This window comes from Zootoca vivipara, chromosome 1 (assembly GCF_965207765.1).
Source record: "Zootoca vivipara chromosome 1, rZooViv2.hap1.1, whole genome shotgun sequence".
Taxonomy (NCBI): domain Eukaryota; kingdom Metazoa; phylum Chordata; class Lepidosauria; order Squamata; family Lacertidae; genus Zootoca; species Zootoca vivipara.
This window is the reverse complement of record NC_142582.1, coordinates 32732641-32760129: the sequence shown is the minus strand read 5'-3', so window position 1 is coordinate 32760129 and position 27489 is coordinate 32732641. Positions and strand designations below refer to the sequence as shown.

Below are 27489 nucleotides of genomic sequence, written 5' to 3'. Positions count from 1 at the left end.
ACACACACACACACACACACACACACACAGAGAGAGAGAGAGAGAGAGAGAGAGAGAGAGCACACCTCTTACTGGAAACTACTAAGGCAGGTGTCACCAGTATCCAAAGGTAACTTATTCCATTGCCCTCTTGCTTCTGATTAAAGAATCAATATGGGATCTAAGCCAAAAGTCAGCATACTGACATGTCTGGAAAATGAGGTGTTCCTTCAGCTACAAGCTGGGAGTAAGTCTGAAGACTTATGCACACTTGCCTTTCCTCTGCTCTTTCCAGACACAGTCAATGATTTGCAGCTCCGTATACAAGCGCCCCTGCTTCCTCCCCTCCCTTCCAGAGCTTTCCTAGTAATAATCTGAACTTTTACAGCTCAATCAGAGCAAATGTCAATTTGCGGAACACCTGAATTGTCTCCGATTCAGCTTTAAAGAGTGTTTTTTTTAGCAGGGAGAGCTGGGGTGGGGGCGCACACTTGGACATGGAGTGTTAAAGCACAGACCTCTACCTGGAAAAAGTTGGGCAAAAGGTAAGTGTGGATAAGCTCTCACTAAACTCAGTGAGGCTTGCTTCTGAGTAACGTCCATAGGATTGTGTTGCTAAGAGGCCTATAAAGCTATAGCCTAGATTCATGGTAGAAAGAGATGGTCCCTGTCAATGCTGTGCATTCTGCGCTAAACCAGCATAGTCTTCCATTCAATCCCGAGAACTGTGTGTGAGAGCTGTAGGCTTTAGGCTAGAGCAGTGTCCTTTTAGATGGCAGGTGCAGAAGTAGACCACTGAGAGGAATTAATACCTTCAGCCTGGTGGGTAAGGGAACTCCTGCTCTGAGGAATTTCTTTGCAGCTAAACTGGCATATAGTGGTTCCTGGAGCATCTCTAGATGACTGAGTAGTGTTATCAACTAACAAAAAAGTTCTGGCTTGCTTTTCTTTCACTATCCCTGGGTCTGCCAGCAAGAAAATGTTGAAGTATGCCCCTAGAAATAGCAAAATTGGCTGGGTTCAGCCCCCAGGCCCAACAACATTGGTTGAGCTCACTCCTGAACTGATCCACATACCCTCCAACATGTCTCCACTGAAAACAGGGACATCTGTCACCCACACTATCTTGGATCTACCTCCTGGCTTTAGAAATGTATCCACTCTGGGTTCCTAGAGAGCTCAATCCAGATACAGTGGTACCTCGGGTTAAGAACTTAATTCGTTCTGGAGGTCTGTTCTTAACCTGAAACTGTTCTTAACCTGAAGCACCACTTTAGCTAATGGGGCCTCCTGCTGCCGCCACTCCACCGCTGCGCAATTTCTGTTCTCATCCTGAAGCAAAGTTCTTAACCCGAGGTACTATTTCTGGGTTAGCGGAGTCTGTAACCTGAAGTGTCTGTAACCCGAGGTACCACTGTACTAGATTTTTTTTTGTAAAAATAAAAAATAAAAGTTCAGACGTTGGCAAACCTGTGCCTGACCTTCTGAGTAAAGCCCCAAGTCACAAGCCTCTTCTAACCACTGTGACTGTGCATCATTTTTCATAAAAGCCAGGAATGAGCTTATACATGCTGATGACATTCGGCAAAAGTATTTCAAGCCTAACAGTAACAATAATCATAAATAGTTTTGGTTTAGCTTTTTATATACATTTTCTTCAGAATGACGTACATCCATGACAAATGGCAGAGGACACAACAAAGAAGCAAACATTAATCATCACTTTGGGCTACATTACAATGTGTTTGTATCTCTGTGTGTGTGTGTGTGTGTGTGTGTGTGTGTGTGTGTGTCTGTTATGCTCATGTTTCAAATATGAGTCACAGTCTACTGGCCATTCAGCTGCCTGTTGTATTTGTTGGCAACACAAAAAAATATCCCTCACAATCAACATGTTGCACCATCATTTCTCCAAGAGGCTTCGGGGCAATTCAAGCTTTCAGATATCTAAGGCTGTAATCCTAACCCTACTGGAGGTTTTCTTGAGAACCATAGTTTTGAGGGAAACCTACTCAATGGACTGGGATAAGTTGTGTCAGCTGGTTTGCCTTAGCAGCAGGGTAACACCCCTCTTTCCATGCCCATTATTCACTTCCTTGAAAACACAAAGAAAGATTCAAAACAGCCAACTTCCTGTTTTGACCCAACAGTAGCTTGAAGTATACCACAGCGTTATTATTTTTATCTGTCCGTTGTTGGAGAAGGGGAGTTTGGAAGAAGCTATCAGAGCTAGAGAGTAAGGCATGCAACCCAATCTTAAGCCTGCTTCTCTGAAGTAAATTTCATTGGGTTTAATGGACCTTACTCTTTATTTAGTAAGTTTATTTAGCATTCCAGCCAATATACCCATGGCACTGCAGCAGGATCAATGGAAAAGAGATAACACTTGAGAATATTTGGTATTCTGATGTATCTAGTTCATTAGCTAGTGATTAATGGAGAGCCCCCCCCAATATTTTGAAATATTAATACATTTGCTTGGTGATTGCTTTCATTTTAAAGTAAACAAACTATATGCGGGTCTTCCGTTTGATCTTCGGTCCTTCCAGAGACCTTTTTTAATTTGCAAAATGTATAATTTGTGGACTTAAAAATATCCAAATCTGGGTAGGGAGTCCTCCATGGCAAAGACTAACACGTTTCATGTAGTTTTGAATCCAACTGGGAACTTTCATGTTTGGAAATTGGATTTTATCCTTTCTGTGGTTTAAGAGGAACTGGATTTGAAGTTTGTGCTATGGCTTTACTGTGCTGAATGCTTTTATTTCGATAAATGTCTTTAATTTTCACTTGCAAGGTGCTGGTTTTTACCATTAAAGACCTTCAAGGCCTAAGAGCAGGATACCTTTCTCCATATTTACCTAACCATGCACTCAGATCTTCAATGCGGGACATCTTATAGGAACTATTTCCTATAGTTTGTTAATGGGGATTTGTGCTGTTAGGAGACCCCCTTTTCACTCACAAAGCTACAGTTCTCAGCCTTCCCTGAGGGAAGAGGGGCTGCCTTTTAAACTACTTTGAGAATTGTAGCTGAACCTCTCTCAGCACCTTTAACAAACAACAGTTCCCAGAATTCTTTGGGGGAAGCCGTGCCTTTTTAAAGTGGCATAATACTACTTTAAATGTATGGTGAAGATGAGGCCTAGGAATGAGGTGGTAGTTCAATAATTGAAGGCTTATTTCCTCTGAAAGAGGCACTTCAGGTTCTACTGCAAAATGCCTTATTTACTTGCATTTCCTACTGCATCCTCCTCACATGGCTCTCCCCGGAAATTCTGGTGAAATGTCTTAATCCAATTGTACCAAGCCCTTTTGGTCTGATGACCTCTCCCATCATTTTATTCTTGGTTTCTACTGGGGTTTTTTCAGATTGGGTGGTATATTGTTCCTTGTTGGCTTAATATGCAAGTCTTTTATTGTTTTGTGCATTCTCACATTTGTTTTTTCGTTGGCTGATGTGAGACTAAATTCCCACTGAAATTGGTCTGACAATATGATATACAGTATGTTATGCTCACAATTACCCTGTCTTTATATGCTCCTGTTTAAGTACTCCATGGTTACAGTGTTTGGACAGGGTGTGCATAGCAGTGATAAAATCATCCGCAGTTTCTTGACTCAGCAAAGGTGGAGGTGAAGGAGGAGGAAAGAGAGCTGCTGCTACTACTCGTACTACTATTTTTAATCCAGGCTGTAAGAATGGCAAGTGAAAAACAAAGAAAATGAAACAACAGAAACAAGGTTTTAAAATCTGAAAACAGAAGAAAGTGAAATAAATGTACCCTATATCATTTTTTCCATGTCCTGCCCTCCCCCAATGGCTTCTACTCGAAAAGAGACAGGGGGAGAAACTGAAGAAGTAGGGGATGAAGGGAAGAGAAAGGGGAGATAATTTTAAGGAAACAATACATGAATAAAGCTACAGTGTTTTCATCCATAACTTGCCTGATAAGTTGCGTGTTTAGACCATACCTGCCAAGTCCTGGACAGAATAATCCAGGACTGGCAGCTGCGCGACACCGGAAGTTGCGTAGTTTCTACGCATGACTGGAAACGCGTGAAAGTGACTTCTGGCGCCGGTGCTGCCATTTTCTGGTGCCCATAGAAGGGCAAAGCAGCACCAGAAAAATGGCCGCCAGCAGAAGCGGATTTAAGGGAGAATAACGGGATAATAACCTATACGGGAGACCACCGGGAAACGGTGGGGAAAAAGGGGGTTTCCCGGTGAAAACGGGATACTTGGCAGCTATGGTTTAGACACAGAGACCTCCCCCATAAATAAACTCACACTTGACTCAATTTTTAGTTTTTGGCAGAATTTAGGCCACAACTTTAATGATTACAGAAAGTGAGTGAATGCATAGGCTCTGGTATGACTAGCTCCCTGCACCGTTGCAGGTAGCGCTGACCCAGGGCACCAGCATAGGTCAGCCAAGGGTGAACACCTAGATAGGCGAAAAGCCGGGAACAGACTATGTTCACCACTCAGATGTCCCCCTGGACTCAGGCACAGACAGAACCCCCTCTCAGGGGTTGGCCAAACCATTTGAGTCCCTGGATTCCTTTAACGGAATACCCTTCACATAGGGATGGTGAGAGCATTCTCCCATCCCTATTGCCTGACCAGTGCCTATCCACAACCTTAAAGTTCTGACGATTTGCTACGCGGCAGGCAAAACCCAAATGGCACCAGCCAATCAGCCAAGTGGGGGAAATTCCTGCCGTACCCCTGTCCCAATGACACACAACAGCATAGCAAGGTCAATCGCAAAATGCCCTAAAAGTAGGGAGAGGTGGGCGGGTGTTCCGAATGCACGAGCCAATAGAGGAAGCTCTGGGTCACATGCATGGGTATGTATAGGTCCCTCGATCCATTTGTACTGCGCCCCATTGGCCAGATTGAACCCAACATTGAGGGATCTACCAATCAGGTGTTGTGGCTGACCAATCTTACCCACCCAACACAGGTCAGTCTTCAGGTCTCACCGTAACACATGCCCTCTTTTAGGGAGGACACGATTTCTCTTTACTAGGAGTGAGACACAATTTCATTTCATTTCATTTCATTTATTTTTAAAAGCTCTAGTGCTAGAGACCCTGGAATAGTCAGAAAACACTAAAGGTACATTTACCATGTTATGGATCCTGGAACACAAATGGTTTAACTTTAAGAAATTTTATTTTCAAAATTCGAGTCCCTTGCCCAGCTGGGTTATGAGATTTGAGACATCAAAAATGGCTTCTGGGCTGATACAGAAACCAAAGGGATACCAAGTGAATGCTGTAATTGCTGCAGTGGAGGAAGCTGTGGCTGATATTGTCTGTGGCCTACGGGCCAAATAATCAGTTGATAGGGAGACAAAAATCTATGACATTTAATACCGGGTGCCAGAAGCTGAGGATGAAGACAACAATAATAGGTTGCTGTTTTATTGGTGTTGGGCTAGAGTATACATTACTACTTTCCCCCAATTCTCTTCCATTTCTTCACATTAAAAAAAATTGTTTTGCCCTACTTTAATCATCTGAGAGAAATGCCCTAAAGTTTCAGGTTATTAGAGCTGCCATTCTCAAAACTGTCATCTCGTCACCTACCCCCCCCTTTGAGATTTCAGGAGACTCCCTGAATTTAATTTGCATTTCTTAAATTATAGTGAAAGTGCTCACAGCACTTGGCTTCTTTAAATATAGTTTGGAAGTGACATTAAAATAAATGACACTCCTCCTCTCAGTCTTATTCCCAGGACCTTTATCCCACTCAGACACATCAACACTAGGGGGTCGACGTGTCTTCAGTCCCCTCATAATTGTTGGAAAAGGGTCGTGTAACATCATGCATTGCAGCTTCAGTGACTGGCTCCTCCAGAGAGCTCGGCCTCCTCTAGATGATGCAACAATGCATGCACATCGCTCAAGTGATGTCAATGAGCACAATACATGACGTGAGTGATGTCACACAGAGTGCCAGGCACCAGGCCCCCACAGTCTTGAGGGCAACCTGGTATCTCTGATCCCACTCTCAGGGAAAAGGCTCTAGAAAGAAATGCCCTGGCCTTCTCCCAGCCTTCTCCTTTCTGTCAAAGTAGTAAGATGTTTTTCTTCAAACTTTCTGGGAGCATTTGAAAGAATATTTCCCAAGTTTTATTGTTGCACCAATAGGAAGTGATTCATAAATGAAACAGAAAAATAATCACTTGGTTGGGTCACAGTTTGCCCCACCATAATTCAGCCCATTTATGGAGGTTTACAGTGGTTTGGCAAACTGTGATTTAATCCTATAAAGATATTATATCAAAACCATCACAAGAAAAAATTAGGAAAAGTGTAATCTATATCTCTTTCAGAAGGGGGGAATGGGTTGGCAATAACCTCATGAGAATCATCTCTAAATTGCTACACTCCACAGCTCAAATGTAAAACCATTGTGTGAAACCAGAAGGTAAATATAATATTACCTTACTTGATCCCCCAAAAAATGGGTTTAAATGCAATGCAGCCACAGGGGGAAAAATGGAAGCATTGTGCTTGAAATATTTCATCACAGTGGCAGACACTAAATGAGATCTCTTGTGAAAGCTGAGATTAAAAATAGACTGATGAAAGTAAATACGATTGCTCCTCATTAATGTCAACATTGGTGATTTAAGATGAAGGGAAGGGCAATGGCCTTTCACAACACACTCTAGCAACAACCTCCCAAACAGTATAAAACCATACTTGATTGCTTCTCTGTGCAGTGGTTATAACTTGTTCCAAAGTGTGAAGCCCTCTGAAATAATGAACCAATTAAATTTGAGTTTGTAATAGTTTCTGGGGGAAATTTATCCTCCAGTAAGACCACTTCATATGAGATTTGTTCTGATCCTTCAAGTACAAAATTCACATTATAAGTCCAATGTGAAATGCACCCATGTGAATTCTCAGATGAGATTACTTCTTCAAAGAGGGGGGAAATTCCAAGAAGAAGCATACTATGTAATACGTTTTCCACATATGCCTCCCCACTTCATTCAGTCAGCTTCTAAGGACCAGTTTTCCATTTGTCTACCACCAGAAGTGACTAGAAGAAACAGCCTTTTCACTAGTGGAACCAACACTGTTGAACATCACCCCTAAGGACCTCATCTTCATTTTCTTTTTTAATGCCCTGTCAAAACCTACAGATTCAAGCAAGCTTTTAGGGAGGCTGGGGGGAAGCTGATGGCTTCATTGAGTCTGAGATATTGGTAGATAGTTGGGGGGGTACATTGTTTAGGGAGGCTTTTAATGTTTAATCCATTATTGTATTTTACTTTTCTGTTGGAAGCCGCCCAAAGTGGCTGGGGAAACCCAGCCAGATGGGCGGGGTATAAATAATAAATTATTATTATTATTATTATTATTATTATTATTATTATTACATTGTACACAGAGTAAATGCTATTGGCAATAGTGAGATATGCGTCCTAATGTCTTAAAATGCTCAAGATTGCAGTTTTTTTGTGTGGGGTGGTAGTGATTATGCAATATGCCTGTTCTTTATATCACACATCACTTGAGATTGGAACTGTGATATTAGCCACAATGATTAATAAATGGGATATAATTGGAATAAGTCTAATGCAGTAGCCCGTTGCTTTTCTCGGTAAAGCACCTTCCAAGAATTCACAGTGCTTGAGGTTTTCTTGCCCTGCAGACTAAGAGGATGACTCTTCTGGAAAAATTACCCAACTATTCCTTAGAAGGGGAACAGTTTTTTATTTATTCCAAAGCCAGAATGGTGTCCTGCTGTGATCATTCTCATATATATATAACATTTAGAACATTAGGGAAACACATTTGGGAAATTCCCCGGCCTGTACATGGTGATTGATGGCTTTGGAATTTGAAAAATGTAACTCAAATGTCACTTATGAAATACACCTGGGCTGTGCTTAGTTACCTGTGGGAAAGCAGCAATATATTTCATACCACTCCACACGCCAAGATGGAATGATTTTGTCAGAGATGTGTTGTCAAAGGCACCGAACGCATTATTTTCTCCCAAGTGTGTGCCCTCATTCCTATTGAGTGAAACACGTTTGAATATTACAGAGGTGTGTGGAGAAAGAGCTTAGCAACAATACGCTGCTTACTCTGGCTTGTTTGTTTGTTTGTTTCTGTAAATGCACTGGCCGTGGGCATACAACATTAAATTAAGTTTTGGCAGCAGTAGATAGGCAACATGAGAGCAATTTCTTTCCCGGTTGTTGGTGAAAGTGCTTTTTCAGAACAAGCCTCTGAAAGGAAATAAAATTACAGCAAAAATAAAATAAAATTGTGGTGATAATGCCATTGTTTTTTGTTTTTGTTTTTTGAAGTATTTTTTATTAAAGATTGCTTGATTTAAAAAGGTAAATGTGATAATGCCATTGTTTCTGAGGGGAGCAGCTAACACTCTACTTAAAGAAGCTTTATGAGACAATATCACATTTTCACGCATTAGATTATCTTGCAAACTGGATCAGGTCTGTTATGGGGTGGCGAGGGTGAGAACAGAATTAGAGATTTCAAAAGAACTGCCTCCCTATTCTTCCTACACCTGCACTACTTTGTTACTATTTTATGTATCCCCTCCTGGATAGACAGATAGCCTAGTCCATGGGTAGGCAAACTAAGACCCGGGGGCCGCATCCGGCCCAATCGCCTTCTAAATCTGGGCCACAGATGGTCCAGGAATCAGCATGTTTTTACATGAGTAGAATGTGTAATTTTATTTAAAATACATCTCTGGCTTATTTGTGGGGCATAGGAATTCGTTCCCCCCCCAAAAAAAATAGCTCGGCCCCCCACTGTGGGAATGTTCAGGAATGTGGATGAGGAGATATTGTTTAATATATCCTATCCCCGCTTGCGCTAGCAAGCACAAAACTTTAGCAGAGTAAAACATTCCCCTTTTGCAAAATACACAGCAGAAGAACGTTTGCGCAGGCTTGATTTAAGCCACTAAAATAAAGTGTATTTTCCTGGTATTTCCCCTTTTTCCCTCTTAAAAGAAAAGACACAACACAATGCTCTTAAAAGTATAAAAGATGTTTACTTACAAGCATCTCGAGGTACAGCACACTCAAGAGGTAGACTTGCTTAGTTAAAAGGTAATATATACATTGTGAAGTTCACTTATAAGAAGTGAGACTCCATCTCATCTCTCTCTCTAGGCTGGAGGCCTTGAGGGAGAGACTCACTAAGATGTGTGTAGTCCAAGAGGTCTGGTCCAAGAGAGGGAAAATGGCTGTTTCCTTCAGGATTTATCTGCCACTTCCTCAACTCATTTGCATGTGAAGGAAGAGGAAACTACGCTTAGTCATATCCTCCTCCTCAGTCCTCCAAGTGGACTATCTAGGGATTGTTGTGACTTGACTGCACTTAACCCTTTGCATCCCACAAACCCCTTCTCAGGCAATTCACAACATACACAAAAACATACATAAATAACTTTAATCAACCACCCAAGAGTCCCAGCTTGCCACGAAGATCCTGGAATTTCTCTCTTGGCAGGGGCTTTGTTAGGACATCTGCAGTCATCTGGTCAGTGTTGCAGTAACACATTTCAACAAGTCCATCCTCGATCACCTGGCGTATGTAGTGGTACCTGACCCCAATGTGTTTGGTGCGTGCAAGGAACTTTTCACTTTGTGTCAGCTTCATACTGCTCTGATTGTCCTCCATCAAGCTGACAGGTCCCGTTCTTGGCACGCCAAAGTCCTTCAGGAGCTGATCCAGCCAGGGGATCTCTCTGCAAGCTTCCGAAGCCGCAATGTACTCAGATTCTGTGGACGATAAAGCTACACATTTCTGTTTATAGCTGCCCCATGCAATAGCTCCGTCCCCATACATAAAAACATAGCCACTTGTGGATTTATAATCCTTATTGTCCCCAGCCCAATCCGCATCAGTGTACCCAAGCAGTTTAGGGTCTCTGACAGCTGGCAGTTTTAATTTACAGTCCATGGTTCCCTTTAGATAACGAACAACCCTCTTAACTCCAGCCCAATCATGCTCAGTGGGACAACTTACTTTCCTACTTAGGATCCCCACTGCACTTGCCAGGTCAGGTCTGCATGTGGTAACCAAATACAAAAGTTTGCCGACCGCTGACCTGTATTGCGTGTTGTTTGGCAGCAACTTCGAACCTTGTTGATTCTTCAAGAAGTCTGTGGCCATCGGTGTCGCAACTGGGTGTGCGTCCTGCATCTGCATGCTTTCAATCAGTTCAGTTATCTTTTGCCTTTGGCTGAGTAAGAACGATCCATCCTCTTCTCTCTCAACTTGAATTCCCAAGTAGTATTTCACTTTTCCAAGTTCCTTGACCTCTACTTCCCTGTTGAGGTGTTTGACTATGTCTTTATAGTCTTTCTCATTTGACGTAGAAATTAAAAGGTCGTCAACAAAGGCTAAAATGTACGAAAACTGTCCATTCCTTTGTTTGGTGTACAAGCACTTATCAGCAGTCCCTTGCTTGTACCCAAGCTGCACCAGCATCTCATGGAGTTTCTGGTTCCAAGCCCTCGCTGCTTGCTTCAAACCATAAAGTCCTTTCTGCAGCTTGCACACTAGATGTGCCTCATTTGGTTTAATGAAACCTTTGGGCTGCTTCATATAAATCTGCTCAGAAATTTCGCCGTGAAGAAAGGCTGTCGCAATGTCAATATGGTAAACTGACATTTGCTTAGATGCTGCAATACTTAAAAGTAGTCTGACACTGCTGTATCGAACTGTCGGTGCAAACACTTGATCGTAATCCTCTCCATACTTCTGGGAAAAACCTTGTGCCACAAGCCTAGCTTTGTAGCGTTGCACCTCCCCTTCTGAACCCTTTTTAACCTTGAACACCCATTTACTTCCAATTGCTTCCTTACCAGGAGGTAGTTCTGTGAGTGTCCAGGTCCTGTTCCGATGAAGTGCATCTATCTCCTCCTGAGCAGCTTTCCTCCAGAGACTGGCTTCATCTGGTGGCATCCTCTCTATCTCTTCCCATTTGGAAGGTTCCTGTGGAGACGCCGACCTTGTAAGGTAGGACAGCCGTAATGGTGGAACACCTCTGTTGGTTCTGGATGAGCGTCTGACCTCTGGTCTTTCGACCGCATCAGCTTCCTCATCCTCCTCCAGCAGTGGCATATCCCCATACAGCTGCTCGTCATCATCTTCGTCTCTGGTGCTGCCAGGGGCCTGGACCTCCACGTCTTCTCGGGTGTCACCTATAGGGGGTGCTACGACACTAGAAGTTGGATTAGTACTTTGTATTGGTTCAAAAGGAAAAATCACAAATTCCTCATCCTGTGGCTCCTTGGAACAATCAATGGCAGTGTCCTTTGTATCAACTTTGCCTTGCTCATCGAAGTAAATTACATGCTGCGAACTTGTCTTGCCAGTTTGCGGATCCAAGACTCTATATCCTTTTCCTCCAGAAGCGTACCCAACTAGGATCCCTGCCTTCGCTCTGGAATCAAGTTTGTGTCTGTGCTCCTTGGGCACATGATAGTAGCACAAACTTCCAAATACACGTATATGTGACAAATTTGGGGCTTTTCCATGCCAAAGTTCAAATGGTGTGCGCTCTGCGCCTTTTGTGGGCAGTCTGTTCTGAAGATAGACTGAGCAACGAGCCGCTTCACCCCACAGCCTGTGTGACAAGTTAGCTTCCTTTAGCATGCACCTTGTCATTTCCAAAATGGATCTAAATTTCCTCTCTGCAATTGAGTTTTGTTGGGGTGTGTAGGCAACTGTGGTCACGTGTGATATGCCTTCTCTAGCCATGACGGCCTGCATCTCATGTGAACAAAATTCCCCACCATTATCGGACATTAAAATGGAAGGGGCTCGCTGGAACTTGTTCTTGACCATGTTAAGATAGTCCCTGAACAATTCCACTGTCTCACTCTTCTCCTTGATAAAGTAGGCTACGCAGAATCTCGAGAAATCGTCCAAAAATATCAAAATATATTTATTACCTCCTAGAGAAGACACATTCATTGGTCCACATAGATCTGTATGGACAATGTCCAATACTTTAGTGCTTCTCTTCTCTGCACAACGTGGGAAAGAAGGTTTAGTTGCTTTCTCACTAACACAAGTTATACATTTTGATGTTGGTGTATTTGTGTTGCTTTGCTTTACCTGCAGACCTCTCACAAGATCACCTTTCTGTAGTTCCAGAATAACGTTGGTGTCTCTGTGTCCAAGTCTCTTGTGCCAGAGTTCCAGACTTCCTTCGTCCTTTTGACTTGGTTGCGCCACCTTTGCAGACTGGTTCTGCTGGTTCTCTGAAACATTAAGCTCATATACACCATCCTTTAGTGTGCCTTGAACATAAACTTCATCATGCTTAGTCACAATACATTGTCCTTTTTCAAATGTAATTTTAAAACCTTTCCTGTCCAAACTGGACACGCTGAGTAAGTTGCAATTAAGCTTTGGTGCAAACTTAACTTCAGTTATCTTAGTATTAATTGTTTCATGATCTACGTTGAATTTCAAATTCACAGTTCCTGAACCAATTGCCTTTACAATGTTGCCATCAGCAATCTCAATTTCAGAGGTTTCATCCCCATTAATCTCATTAAAATACTCCTTTTCATAACAGAAATGAGAACTCGCTCCACTGTCAAGAATCCACTTATTGCGCTTATTTTCACAATCCTGGACAGCTAAACTCCTCTCCTGCATCAACATGGTTTGCTCATGACTCCCCTTCTTAACACCTTGTGGTTTTGAGGGGTGGGATTCAACTTTATCCCCATTTTGACTCTTGCAGTTCCTTGCTATGTGGTTTTTCCCATTGCATTTAAAACAAATTATTTCTCTAGATGTCTGTCTGGACTTTCCAAAATGCTTGGATGCATAGCTGCTATCCTTCCTCCTTGGATTCCTTTCTTGAGAATCAAGGCTATCTCTGCATTCCTCTCTTAAATGGTTGATAAGCTCATTAAAAGTTAAATCCTTTGTGTGATCCATTATACTTTTAAATGGAGCAAACGTAGGTCCCAATGATGCAAGCATAAACGTTACTTTAGTCACATCATCAAAGGCTCTGGGAGTAAGGGCAATTCTTTGAACAATCTCAGAAAAATTCTTAAAATGCTCTGTAAACTCTTCTCTAGAATTCATCTTCAACTTGAGTAACTTATCCAACAAGTATCTATAGGAACTCTCTGTAGATTGTGCATAAATGCGTTCAATGTCCTCTAGGATCTTAGATGCATCATCTTCAAAATTTATCATTGATAGATGCTCATTCCTCAAACTGCTCAAAATTATGTGCTTGGCTTCATCATTTTTAATACTCCAAGCTTCTATCTTAGCTAAAGCTTCTGCATCGGTTCCTGTAGGCTTTTCTTCCTTAATGGCCTGCAGAACACGCCTAGCAGCAAGATAAACTAAAACGCGCTGCTTCCACTGCACAAAATTATTGTCATCCAGCAGCATAAAACTTGGTCTTGCCTCACTATCAAAACTGGAGCTTGCCATCTTAAAACTTCAAAAATTTCCAAAATTCAAAAATCTTTCAAAAATCAAATTCAAAATCTCAAAAATATCTTCACTACCTCTGAGCTTTCTCAGTGCTGTAAACTCTGAGGGAGGGGAGGGGTAGTTAATCCCCCAAGCACACTGCAGAACAAAGAGACCATGTGCTCAACCAGGAAATCCTAACTGGAAAAATCCTACAGAGTTCAAAATCACAATCCAAATCAATCCTTCAAAAATACACAAAATACGCAACTCTGGGCCGCAATAACCCTTTGTGGGAATGTTCAGGAATGTGGATGAGGAGATATTGTTTAATATATCCTATCCCCGCTTGCGCTAGCAAGCACAAAACTTTAGCAGAGTAAAACATTCCCCTTTTGCAAAATACACAGCAGAAGAACGTTTGCGCAGGCTTGATTTAAGCCACTAAAATAAAGTGTATTTTCCTGGTATTTCCCCTTTTTCCCTCTTAAAAGAAAAGACACAACACAATGCTCTTAAAAGTATAAAAGATGTTTACTTACAAGCATCTCGAGGTACAGCACACTCAAGAGGTAGACTTGCTTAGTTAAAAGGTAATATATACATTGTGAAGTTCACTTATAAGAAGTGAGACTCCATCTCATCTCTCTCTCTAGGCTGGAGGCCTTGAGGGAGAGACTCACTAAGATGTGTGTAGTCCAAGAGGTCTGGTCCAAGAGAGGGAAAATGGCTGTTTCCTTCAGGATTTATCTGCCACTTCCTCAACTCATTTGCATGTGAAGGAAGAGGAAACTACGCTTAGTCATATCCTCCTCCTCAGTCCTCCAAGTGGACTATCTAGGGATTGTTGTGACTTGACTGCACTTAACCCTTTGCATCCCACACCCACAAGGTCTGAGGGACAGTGGACCGGTCCCCTGCTGAAAACGTTTGCTGACCTCTGGCCTAGTCATAGATATCTATGCCCTGGAAACCTCCATGACTATATTAAACTACTGCAGTGCATTGAACCAGGGGGCTGCATTTGAAGACTGTTTGGAAACTTCAACTACTCTAGTTCAAAATGCAGCTGCAAAGACTTTGATTGGAACCAATGAGTAGAAACAGATCTGATCCATTCTTCAACGTCTTCACTGGATGCTGTTGCTTACCTTTAAAGCCAGATACAGTTTAGGCATGAGGTTACCTGCAGTAAACTGATGTGGGGGCTGCTGTGGTCTAAACCACTGAGGCTCTTGGGCTTGCCAATCAGAAGGCTGGCAGTTCGAATCCCCGCGACGGGGTGAACTCCCATTGCTCTCACCCAGCTCCTGCCAACCTAGCAGTTCGAAAGCACGCCAGAGCAATTAGATAGATAGGTACCACTGTGGCAGGAAGGTAAATGCCGTTTCCGTGCGCTCTGGTTTCCATCATGGTGTCCCATTGCACCGGAAGCGGTTTAGTCATCCTGGCCACATGACCTGGACAACTGTCTGTGGACAAACGCTGGCTGCCTTGGCCTGAAAGTGAGATTAGCGCTGCAACCCCATAGTCGCCCTTAACTGGACTTAACCATCCAGGGGTCCTTTACCTTTTACCTGCAGTAATGCTTCACCACATTCTTTTGTGGGGAAGATTTGCCTGCCAGCACCTACTTTGCTATTTCTTCAGCACCAGGCAAAGGACTTTAAAAATGCTCTTAGTTGCTAAAATACCCAGTTCTTTGCTGCAAGTTTTTAAGCAGTTGTTTGATACTTTTAAAATGTTTGCTGTTTTCTTGATATGATATTGGTCAGGTTTTTGTTGTGTAAGCTGTTATGAGAACATAAATTAATTCACTTTAAAAAAAATCTCTTAAGTGGAGTACGTAAACAACAACAACAACAACAAGAAGAAGAACAACAACATGCACTCGTATGTCACAAATAAAGCCGAGCAGTATATCAAAAAATAAAAATGAACGAAGGTTGGGCAGACATATGAGTTTTTAAGAGTGGAATTCATATAGATTTTTAAGAGGCATTTAAAGGTCATTACTGTTCCCAGTATTTTTTTTATTGCTGTCTTCAATATTTATACTAAAGTCTAACTCAGACATTTAAAAAACAAGCACAAGATATATAGCAAACAACAGTAACTTCAAAAAAATCCTTCCAGTAGCACCTTAGAGACCAACTAAGTTTGTCATAGGTATGAGCTTTCGTGTGCATGCACACTTCTTCAGATACACTGAAACAGAAGTCATTAACAGTCGTCAACAGTCGCCAACAGTTTTACCACTCCTATCAGCCAATCACCCATTCCCACCACCCTTCTGAGTAATACCCCTCCCCACCCTCTGACAATACATAAGGGTCTGGTGACTTCTGTTTCAGTGTATCTGAAGAAGTGTGCATGCACACAAAAGCTCATACCTATGACAAACTTAGTTGGTCTCTAAGGTGCTACTGGAAGGAATTTTTTTATTTTTTGTTTCGAGTACGTCAGACCAACACGGCTACCTACCTGTAACAGTAGCTTCAGCTAATGCATTTTTCTGCACAATCATCCTGTGATATAGGCCAGGCCAAGCTAGGCCAATCTTGTTTCTTTTAGTTTATACATAGAAGAGGAAACTTTCTACTTTTCTCAATATTACTAAACTTCCAATGCTGAGATAACCACAATGGCACCAGTAAGTCACAACTTTTAAAGGTAAAAAAGGTTCCTTGCTGTCTGGACCTGACATTCCTACCAGGAGAGCCGACTTGGACCCCAAGTTATGGGTGTCCTGTGCGTGTGATGTCCTGATGCCACATGCCTCCCCCAGCCTTGGAACCTCACTTCTTCTCAGAGATGCTGTCCAAGGCCTAGCGAGACCACAGAAGTTGCATCGGGGGCCCTGCAGTGTGGGTGATGAACCTCCTATTCTTACTGGGTGCTGGGTGCTGAATCCCTGGTTCTTCCTGACTTCCTACACAATTTCCTCTCCAGATCTGCAGAGATTATCTCAGTGGAACTCTAATCCCTTTCAGGCATTCAGTGTTATAGAGTGAACATGTAAGCAGGGCTCTAGGGGTGAGTATGCTAGCTCCTCACCCCATCCCTTTCTCATCTTCCTTCACAAGTTTGATGGTGATCTTCTGAAAAGAGGAGACTTCTGTACTCCTGGAGGCCCACCTTGTATTTTAGAACTCTGGAAAATCAGGATTCTAAAATGTGTGGGAAACTTTGAGGAGTACAAAAGGCTTTCCGCTTCACAAGGTTGCCCTCCAGAATGGCGATTGTGGAAATTGTGCACTTGTCCCCAACCCCTCCTCTCATATGTTAACTATAATGTAGGTTCTACATTTAAATATGGCCCTGGTGACAATAATTTTTTCTCCAGCATCTTTTGAAACTGATAAACTCAAAGCCTAAAGGCTGGCATCATGCAGGTGTGCTAGGGTTCATTTCTAACCATAAAATAGTTGCGATCCAGAGGGTTTATACATAATTCACCCCAAACAAGGCCACCTTGAGTACTGGAATTGCAGTACAGTGGAACCTCGGTTTATGAACACCTCGGTATACAAATTTTCAGTATATGAACGCCGCAGACCCATCTGGAAAGGATTAATTCACTTTCCATTACTTTCAATGGGAAAGTTCGCTTCAGTTTATGAACACTTCAGTTTATGAACAGACTTCTGGAACCAATTACACCCATGCTTCAGGTTAAGTGCGCTTCAGGTTGAGTACTCCACAGACCCGTCTGGAACGGATTAATCCACTTTCCATTACTTTCAATGGGAAAGTTCGCTTCAGTTTATGAACGCTTCAGTTTATGAACAGACTTCCGGAACCAATTGTGTTCATAAACCGAGGTACCACTGTAGTCACATATACCTAGGTGAATCAGTTCCTCATACTAGTCCTTTAATACTATCTCAATCACATGTTAACCCCATACCTCTATGTGGAGGAAGCTACTACTGTAAAGAAAGGGCTAACTCATGTATTTAGTGTTTCAGCATAACAGGTCACCATTTAGTTAAGAACCGACAGATTAAAAGTCTCAGGCTTGCAAGACATCAATAGAGAGACAAACACTTGATTTCTACATTAATTCATAATTAATATAAATGGTATGTCATATTTACTTGTCTGACGTCCTCACTTTATTGCGCAGTACTACTTCCGAGGATTTTTGGGGGGAGGGGGAACAAAATGATAAGTCGAAGAAATGAAGATGAAATGTGTCATTTATGCGCCATGATGTGCTTAATGTGGAGGTAGGCAATGCAAGGGGCCCTTTCCTAACAGCGATAAAAATAATTCATATTGAAAGTCTCCCAGTACCTGAAGGATGTAATTATCTTGTGGTAGCCACACCTCCTGTCATACCCTACTGCTTAATTATACAGTTTCACCAGAATTGTTATTCTGCTCTGAGTAATGCGGAGTGGAAGAGAGAGCTGAGGAGAAGGTCTGTAACAGAATAACGGAGCTGACAAAACAACGGAAAACAGGCGTAGGTTCTGGCACAAAATTATCTCCCGATAAAGTTTGGATAAAAAAAAGAAAGCCAGTGATATTAGATGAAAATTCTGAAAACCCCGAGGAAAATCCCCCCACAGACCCATGGCAGAGCTGAGATAGAGTGGGTCAGTGTGAGCAACAAGGAAGCCATTGATCAATCCTCAAATCCCCTTAACAAAAAAGTGATTATCAAGCCTTGAGCTGCAGCCTTGCTTCGCACAAAGAGTAAGATATCATGTTGAGCTGGCCTCAGCGGCGATACATACTGCTGACAGCTCAGGCTGTGTTTGGCCACTCATTCCAGTATTCTGCTTAAAAGGGCCACAAATAAAATGTGAGAAGATGAAGCACAAAAGCCCTATGTTGAAATAGAAATTAGGGCTTGGCACAATCCGGCTCTCACGTCCCAGTGTCTCATTACCCAAGCATGGCGGAAAGGTTGGTTGCTGTTGCACTGTTGTCTGGCGCCAAACATGAAGGGGAATTCTCCCATAGCATCCTGTCTGCTACCTCGTATTTGCTTCATTATCTGTGCAGTGGGGGGAAAGGTTCTGCAGCTTCTCTAAGGGTGTTCGGAGCCGAATTAGCTCCAGAGGCGTGTTGGATGCTTAGATAGTTGGATGCTTAGATATTATGGTGTGGGTTTCGGAGACTTAGTGGCATGTGCACACTGAATGATAATACACATTCAGAGCTGGACTCAGGTGCTTTTTTGGGGTGTTGTACACATGATGCCCTCCATATGTCACCAATATCCCACACTGTTTATCAATCTGAGGTCCATTCTGCTGGAACGACGAACATCCATTCTGTGCTGAGAATGCACTTCTTATGGTCTTGCTGCCTACACAGAAAATGTTTTCTCAGGTCATCTCACATTGGGACAGACCTACTGATGTTGCAGGTCTGTGCCACCCCAATTCATCATGTGCAACTTGTCTATGAATGAAATAAAAAAATAGGAAGCAGTGCAGTAGCTTAGCCTCCTTTGTATACCAATACATATCCTTGGTATATGAGTATATGAACACACTAATGTTCAACACCTCTCATTTGAAAGATTTCAGAAAATGCTTTTTTTAAAAAAAGGTATGTGGAAGCAGTAATTTAGGGGAGAGGAATAGATAAAACTGTTGCACGCTAATTTGAAAATGTGCCCATCTGTCTGTACAGACAACACAGATGTTAGCTGTTGCTTTGGATGACATTATCACATAAACTTGTGTACAACTGCAAACCGCTATGTATGCTAAAGCACGCTGTGGAAAAATGACCCTGGATGTTTCAAAGGCAAAGTGTCCCGAGAACAGGCTCGATGGAAGCTAGAGGACAACTAAAACCTACAAGTGAGTGCAGGAAAATTCCATTCTGTATGTACCTCCTGCCACAACTACTTTGCCATCCCTACCAGGACATCAAGTCCTCAAATATTTTACAATCTCTGCTAAGCCTTTGTTTGGAATGCCATGCCATTATGCTTTCATTATTGCTCCTTGAAGAAAATTCTGTAACAAAGCATGTTAACCCCCAAAGTGGCAGTCGAGCTGATAAATTAAAATTGGCAGGCTCTATAAATGTGAGAAGCATACAGCTGATCAACACAAACAAAATAATTTCAGCCAAGTTTTATGTTTCCTTTGGTGAGCATGTTTTCAGTTTCTATTATGCGCTTGGACCCTGGAGGTAACATTCAAACCTTTGGCCCTACAAAGACTGGAATTCTACACAGGGAAGTAGCAAGTCCCATTAAAATCCATGGTGGCCGTCCACTACTCAGAGAAGACCCAGGAAAACTGATGAACATGATTATTTCAATAGGTCTATCCTGAGTAAAATATAATTGAATACCACGCCATATCCTTTGACTAACAACTCATAAATCATTTTAGCTGATTAACCCTTTTCCCTTTAATTTATTGATTTATTTCATTTTAATTACCTATGATCAAAACTTCAGTATAAGTGATTATTTGAAATACTGAAGAAAGTGAGAGATTACATAAATTAATTAACAAAAGCTGCTTGCTGTGAGACATAGAGTTCAGCTTTAATATTTTCTTTCTGTTTTCCTTTACAGGGAAACATATAAGCAAAACAGACTTTAAAAATAAGCATGCCTTTAACTCACTACTTTACTCATTAAAATTTGCACTCACTGGTTAAAGTGATAGACACCGTTAGAGCTTGTAGTTCTAGTTATTAAAGTCTATGCTTTGGCATTTTAATTATACTGAATATGGTTGGCTTATGCTAGACCGTGTAATTATTTGTCATTATTATACATGCCTACCCAAAAGTAAATCCCAATGAGTTTAATGGGATTTACTCCCAGATAGGTCTATACAGGGTTGCAGCCTCAGTGACTTAAGCTGGGACTGTGGGCTTAGTTTTTTCCCCTAGCTGAAACTTTGCTAGGCATTAGTATACTGTACTAATTTTTGCAAATGTTGTGTCTACCCATATCAGGGGCGGACCTTCGTTTTTCATATTTCAGTGAAGGCAAAAATTCAGTGCCTCCTCCCACCTCTTGTTGTTGTTGTTGTTTAGTCGTTTAGTCATGTCCGACTCTTCGTGACCCCATGGACCATAGCACGCCAGGCACTCCCGCAGTTTGGTCAGACTCATGTTGGTAGCTTCGAGAACACTGTCCAACCATCTCATCCTCTGTTGTCCCCTTCTCCTAGTGCCCTCAATCTTTCCCAACATCAGGGTCTTTTCCAAGGATTGTTCTCTTCTCATGAGGTGGCCAAAGTATTGGAGCCTCAGCTTCACGATCTGTCCTTCCAGTGAGCACTCAAGGCTGATTTCCTTAAGAATGGATAGGTTTGACCTTCTTGCAGCCCTCCCACCTCTTACCCTCCATTAAACTCTATTCACTGTGCCATCACTGCAACACCCTGCAGCACCTCCTAAACTCTGCATCCAGCACAGTAGAACTAGTCGCACTGCCCTAAATCCACCTCTAACTAAATCCTGCCACTGCTGCAATGTACACCAGAAACATCTTTAACAACAACAACAACAACAATTTATTTATACCCCCCCCCCCCATCTGGCTGGCTTTCCCCAGCCACTCTGGGCGGCTTCCAACGGAATATTAAAATACAACAATTCATCAAATATTAAAAAAGCTTCCCTAAACAGGGCTGCCTTCAGATGTCTTCTAAATGTCAGACAGTTGTTTATTTCTTTGACATCTGATGGGAGGGTGTTCCACAGGGCGGGAGCCACTACCGAGAAGGCCCTCTGCCTGGTTCCCTGTAACTTGGCTTCTCGCAGTGAGGGAATCGCCAGAAGGCCCTCGGCGCTGGACCTCAGTGTCCGGGCAGAATGATGGGGGTGGAGACGCTCCTTCAGGTACTATACTGGGCTGAGGCCATTTAGGCATTTAAAGGTCAGCACCAACACTTTGAATTGTGCTCGGAAATGTACTGGGAGCCAATGTAGGTCTTTCAGGGCTTAGTTGATCTTAGATGGTCTCAGCGACCAATCCCAGTCACCAGTCTAGCTGCCACATTCTGGATTAGTTGTAGTTTCCGGGTCACCTTCAAATGTAGCCCCACATAGAGCATGTTGCAGTACAGTAGTCCAAATGGGAGATAACCAGAGCATGCACTACTCTGGTGAGACAGTCTGCAGGCTGGTAGGGTCTCAGCCTGCGTACCAGATGGAGCTGGTAGACAGCTGCCCTGGACACAGAATTGGCCTGCGCCTCCATGGACAACTGTGAGCCCAAAATGACTCCCAGGCTGTGCACCTGGTCGGTCCTTCAGGGGCACAGTTACCCCATTCAGGACCAGGGAGTCCTCCACACCCGCCTGCCGAACGATTTCCTGCATGTATTGAGTTGCTTCCTGAGCTGATTCTATTGTATTGATTTTTTTACTAAGTTAAAACATTCCCAGTGTGAATCACCAGTGTCTGCATTCCAAATGGAGCCAACTCCAAGAGAATATTGATATGACAAATGTATATCAGTTTTCTACCACTTTAACTGTCATGGCTTCTCCCAAAGTATCCTGGGATCTGTAGTGTCATAAGGATGCAAAGCTCTGCCAGAGATCTAGAGTTCTGAGAGTTCTCTAGGGAACAGAAATTCCTGTTACACTAGTTGACGTCTGGGCCACAGATAACCCTTAGTTGGAACGATTCATACAGGGCTTAGAGTTTCTGTGTCTTCTATAGATTTCATGCCTTCTGTCTGCTAAGGCCATCAAATAAATAACACTTTGTGGTGATGACAGAAAGACTTGGAACTGGTATTTAACTGAATTCCTCCCAGGAAATGTAAGAAATGTTTTCCACAGCTTCTCACTTCAACTGGGTTGATGATATTACGTTGTGGATTTATTTAACAAAAAGTATTTTTGAAATACCGGTACTCTAAATCTGACTAATCCACCTCTCTCCACCAGGGACCCCCTTCCCTTAAGCTCTGTACTGTTTGCATTCATGAAGGGTCTTCATGCATGATATTGCTGCTTCCTGAAGTGCTTTCTCATATCAGACAGTGCTCCACCTTGGATCCAGGAGGCGAAAAATATAAAACAAAAGGTTAACTGGGGGCTTAGCCTTGTTAATCTTGCGCTAAAATGGAAAGCTGATGCTCAGAATTAAATTAAGAAAAAAAGAGCCATTAGCATACCAACTCTCTCCCCATTCATAAGAACACAGTTATATCAAAGGGTTAATATTATCACCAGGTCACCAATGTGCATGTCAAGGTGATGATTGATGGAGAATGGGGAAGCACCAACAAGGTAGAGTCCTCATTTGATCTTTTCACTCTTCCTTCTGTTCTTGCATTGAGAGAATAGTTACAGGTAGGTAGCCGTGTTGGTCTGAGTCGAAGCAAAATAAGAAAATTCCTTCAGTAGCACCTTAAAGACCAACTAAGTTTATATTTTGGTATGAGCTTTCGTGTGCATGCACACTTCTTCAGATACACACTTCTGAAGAAGTGTGCATGCACACGAAAGCTCATACCAAAATATAAACTTAGTTGGTCTTTAAGGTGCTACTGAAGGAATTTTCTTATTGAGAGAATAATTCATCACAATTAGGACTCTCCATTTTGCACAAGAGACTGTTCTGGGTCACCTGCCCTACACCTGGTATCATATATGGTGTTAGGTGTGGGACAGGTAAAAACTGCTGGACTGGATTTGCTAGTGTTGACAACCAGCGGCTTGTGAAGTGCTATGCCTTTGCCCGCATGATTTGACTAACTTATGTCCCATGACTTTAGTTAGTGAAATTACCTGGAGTGAGCCGACTGATTCTTCAATATAGGTCGGTAAGTGACAAGCTTGGCCAGAAAACCCAGTGCATGTGGACCGTGGTGGTCAGGTGAGCAGCTGTAGTTGCTTCCATACATTTCCTCATTGCCTCTTTCTCTTAGAGCTGCTGTGCAGTCATTAGTAAAGGCTGCAAGGACAGAGGTAACCTTAGTCCATAGGATCTTTTGCAATGTGATGGGAGAGACACCATGATTTTGACACTAAATTGTAAGCATACAGACAAGGACTGTGTTGTTGTTTTTAAAGCTTTAGATGGTATTTTGTCAATGTTATTGCGTGTTGAGTTCCCCTGACCACCCCCTCAAAAAACTCACACCACAGACAGAATTTTGTTTTGGGTTTTTGGCATGAACTTGGCCACAACTTTATTAAAATACAAAATATGTGAGTGGTTGCGTAGGCATTGGTTCCACCAACTGTCCCCTATGGACAGAGCTGACATCTAAGTCAGTCAGAGGAAAACCCTCTGGGGAGAGACAGGCGGTCAGGTGTGTCTGACCCTCCCCTCTTCCCTCAGGCTCCCGGGGGCTCTTGCAAGGCCCTGGCCCCCGACCGGGGGAAACGGACAAAAGCATGTCAAGCCCCTGGATTCCTTACCAATTGGAGGGGTAGCCACAGTCAACAATACCCCTCCGTTACCAACAAACTAACCAATGCCTAACCGCCAACCTTACAATTTGTGACAATTTGCTATGCAGCAGGCAAAAACCAGATGGCACCAGCCAGTCAGGCAAATGGAAAAATTCCTACTGGGCCCCCGCATCAATGCGGACGACCCCATGACAGGCACAGCAAGGTCAACACAGGAGCCTAAAAATAGGGAGGGAGGGAGGGAGGGAGATCCAAAGTACGCAGACAAAGAGGGGGATCTGAACACGTGCTTGCCTATTTATACCTCAGAGCTGTCAATCAAATAATGGCAACATGTATTTTACCCCAGCAACAACCTGTGGTCCAATCACCACAGCGGTAACCCAAACAATCCCGCCCCATCAGCAAAGGGGGTAGTTTGTTGGCCCCCACCGCAACACGTGCTCTCCAGGAAGGAGAACCCGCACTGTAGTTATTTTAACATCAAGCAGATATTTTTGTTTGTTTGTTTGTTTGCCATACCACCCTTCATCTGAGGATCACAGGAGGGATTACTGTACAATTTTTTTAAACACACACACACACACACACACACACACACACACAAAAATGCATAACATAGTAACAAACAAAAACAACCCCCCTATTTTCAGATAGAAAAGAAAGAAAAACAAAATCGAAAGTTAAAACAGCAAATAAAATACACCTGCAAAATACAAACTCAAAATTACATAGAAGAGAAACCAAACCAGAAGTGACATGCCTTTTTTAAAAAATAATAATGCAATCCTTTCCAAATACAACACGGAGTGTGAAAGTTGAGGAATAATTTGACTCAAGATATTTCTTGTTAATTGCCGGTTATGCTTATGCTGTAGAAATAAACATACAAATGCACAGCCCCCACCCTCGTAACTTAATGCAACTGTGTTTTACGAAAATGTTGTCTCTCAGGAGAGCCCAGAATAAATGCTTTTTCTGGTGTTTTGGCATTTTCAGTCTAAATCCTAGCCCTATCCTAAAAGGGCAAGTCACAGAGTGAAATTAAAAATAAAACAGCTCACATGTTTGTTTGCAACTGTTTAAGAAGTATGTAAAAATATATGAACCAGGCCAAAGGCCTTTCTAAATAGCATCTTGTTTTCCACAGTGGCCAAGCAGGTGCCTCCTGGAAGCCCACAAACTTGACATGAGAACAGCAGCCCTGGCCTGGTGATGTCCCCCCAGTGGCAGAGTACAGATTCGAAACTTAACAACTTCCCAGGGTAGCCAACATGCACCGCATGGAGGCTTGTTCCACGCCAGAGAGGTACTAGAATGAGTTCCTTTCTTGAGAGCTGAGACCATGTGTAATTATTCAGATTCTTTACTGTGGGAAGCATGCCAGAATTATGATAGCTATTCTCCTCTCTGCCGATAAACAGATGGTCCAATTCTTCTTATTGTACCTCCTGTGAAATCAAAGCTCTGCTTCCAGGAAGGTAACACAGTGAGATTTGAAAATTTAAGTCTGGGTTGTTCCCCCCCTCCTCCAGCTCTTGCTGAGCATCACGAGGCTTCTCTGCAAAACTCCCTCCAGGGGTATGGGAGGAGGTTTGCCAAGGTCGGAAATGTCCTGAGCCAGTCGGACATAATATATGTGTGTCATGATAAGTAGACCGGAGGTGGGCCAGAGCATAAATCGAAAAATATTTTCAGGGCAGCAAATTAATTAAGAGCAGGCATCAAGTAAAAAAGGAATGTGCTTTTCCCTCCAGTGTGGTGTAGTGGTTAAGAGCGGTAGACTCGTAATCTGGGGAACCAGGTTCGCGTCTCCGCTCCTCCATATGCAGCTGCTGGGTGACCTTGGGATAGTCACACTTCTCTGAAGTCTCTCAGCCCCACTCACCTCACAGGGTGTCTGTTGGGGAGGAAGGGAAAGGAGAATGTTATCCGCTTTGAGACTCCTTCGGGTAGTGATAAAGCGGGATATCAAATCCTCCCCCAACAAGAAGGTTTGTTCCAGGCAGCCATGCTTCCATTAAAGCACATTGCGTTATTATTTGTGTGTTTTATTTGTTTTATTTTTAAATAGTTTTTATTTGGTTTTACAAATTAATGTTCACATTCAAAATCACAAATAATAGCAAATACATGAGATTTTTCCGAATCTCTAGACTTCCCTCCTCCGCTCCGTGGGCTCTTTACTTAAACTTTTCAGTTGCGCACTATAAGCCACTCCAATTTTCCAGTTCTCCATTGCATCCAAAGTCTTTGTTACATTACAAGAGTTATTTAAGACTTGCTAAAGACTTTTGTTGCTCTGCCCATTTTTGCCTCTGGCCCTGCTCAGTGCAAGCGTGTGGTCCCCGGAAGGTTGCTCAAAAAGGAATGGAGACCTCAGGCTGAAAAGGGTTCCCCCTTTCCTGGTTTAAGATCTGAATCAGTTAATACTGACTCTGCGGATGCAGTGACATTGGAATAATAATCATGTTCAGTAGGGATGGGACTATGGGTCATCCTGGCCCCCCAATTTACAAACCCCTGATCTTAAATCTCTACACTGGTTTTCGTGTGTGTGTGTGTGTGTGTGTGTGTGTGTGTGTGTGTGTTATTAGTTATTAATTTTGAAACTGAATGTGTTGCTTTTGTAGGCAGCAGTAGCTTTCACAACAGCTTCCGCAGCCCCAAAGAGAGCAGGTGCTTTATTGCACAGCTCTGACAATGGCACTTGAGTTGTCCTGCCTTATCACATTTCCATTTATCTTGCCGGCTAGAAAAAAGATTGCCTACTGTCGAAATGATTGTTTGTGATGGGGGCACATAAGGGTTAGATTGAAACAAATAACACTATTCTCTCCCCCCTTACCTCAGGCAGGGTTACCTGGAGGTAAAGGGCCTTAGTATAGATTTCTGAGTCACACTGTATTTTCTCTGAAAGCTATTGCCTATAGAATACTTTTCACTCCTCTATATGCAAGGAAATGTTTGCAGAAGCCTTGCTTATAGGAACAAAGCATCATCTTAAACAGGTTTATGACTCTGAGCAGAACAATATGAACCTCTCATCTTCGCCTGTTTTTCCCATAGGCAAGTAGAAAGGAAAGCTCTGTATGATTAATGAACCTTCTAGAGTGATTTTTAATGTGTCCTCCTTGTGTTTTTGTACATTCTAGTTTAACACCAGATACAGTACATTCTCCCACCCTTATCCCAAGAAGAGGAAACCACCAACAAAAGCTGAGATAACAGAGGGAAATGGTTTGTTTGTTTGTTTAATAAACTTTATTGAAAATAATCAGAAAACATAAAAACATAAAATTTGCAGATCATAAATTTACAAACCTTCAGATAATACATAAAATTGTACTCTATTACACGACTCCATCTATTTTCCATCTATTTTCTCATACCACTGCATTATCCTTTGCAATCTAATCGTTTCTCAGACTTAGTCAAATTAAAGGACGAGATGGCTGGACAGTGTTCTTGAAGCTACAAACATGAATTTGACCAAACTGCGGGAGGCAGTGGAAGACAGGAGTGCCTGGCATGCTCTGGTCCTTGGGGTCACGAAGAGTCGGACATGACTAAACAACTAAACAACAACAACGATAAATAAACATACTATAGAAAATAAAATAAATCAAATCAAATTGTCCTCTCCTCCCAAACACCTTCCATTTATCTT

The 27489-nt window shown here is 42.5% G+C and overlaps 1 long non-coding RNA gene across 2 annotated transcripts in view; it reads left to right on the top strand.

The window, feature by feature from the left end:
* The window catches only part of LOC118092835 (uncharacterized), a 28519-nt gene extending 1401 nt beyond the window's left edge, over positions 1-27118 (top strand). The window contains exons 1-3 of one of the 2 annotated variants that reach the window (XR_004693573.3): positions 318-524; positions 24970-25128; positions 26975-27118. This is a non-coding gene — a long non-coding RNA (uncharacterized LOC118092835). Of the gene's footprint in view, positions 1-317; positions 525-24969; positions 25129-26974 lie in introns of those variants that run through there. The other variant, XR_015948039.1, reaches the window with a different exon arrangement.
* The last annotated feature ends 371 nt before the right edge of the window (positions 27119-27489 follow it).